Here is a 1012-nt window from a genome sequence, read left to right on the forward strand (position 1 = left end):
ATATATATATATCTTTATTTTTGGCCAGGCCTGCACTGTACATATTTCTGCATGCGAATGTCAGTTGTCACTGCTAAATAAATGCACCTGGACTGCATATCTGGATTTTGTCTCAGTTTTGTGCCTTAGCCACTCAGCCAACCCTTACACGATGGACACTTAAAACCCTCAATGGTCGCCATCTTGGCTTCATAGCTAAAGGGGTGGGACCACCAACGTATTTTCATACTTGACAGTGAGCATGACACAGGGGGCACACACAGGAAAGTAAAATGTTCATTTGGAAGTCAAATGAGCAAAGAAGCTGTCAGGTGAGCAACAACAGTCACATGTTGCAATCATCATTTTCAGTGAGTGCGCAACAGTTTGATTTAGGACAACCTACACCAGTGAGTAAACTGTGTACTACATGTGAATGCACAGACTGAAGTTTTTGGGTGTTGGACTGATAAACTGGTATGTTTTAAGGAGTACAGGACCCTGTCAAGGGTTTACGAGGTAAGTTGGACCCAAATGCAGTCAACTCTTGGGGAACGGTGCAGACAGGTTTATTAACAAAACGTGAACGTGACATGAACAAACCCTGAACTAAACAGACGAACCGACACAGACAAAGGGAAGCACAAGGTATATATAGACAAGGGAGGCAAGGGTGATTGAACACAGGTGAAACACATTAGGGCGGGGCAGACAATCACCACAGACACAGGACCAAGACAGGAAGCAACACACAGACACACAAGGAAACCAATACAAAATAAAACATGAAGTGCAAAAACTCCAAAACAAAACTAACAAAAAGTGTCTGCCATAGCAAACCATGACAGAACCCCCCCCCCCTTAAGGGTCGGATTCCAGACGACCCTAAATAAAAACATAAACTCGGGCGGGAGCAGGGATCCAGGGGCCAGTGGACAGCATCTTCCGATGCTCAGGGGCAACACATGGCAACTCAGGGGGACGGCTCGGAGGCCTTATGGACAGGCTGGGCAGTTCAGTGGGGCGACCCGGA

The sequence above is a fragment of the Seriola lalandi genome, unplaced genomic scaffold (assembly GCF_002814215.2).
Source record: "Seriola lalandi dorsalis isolate HSWRI2012SDOR001 ecotype SW California unplaced genomic scaffold, Sedor1 jcf7180002054953, whole genome shotgun sequence".
Classification (NCBI taxonomy): Eukaryota; Metazoa; Chordata; class Actinopteri; order Carangiformes; family Carangidae; genus Seriola; species Seriola lalandi.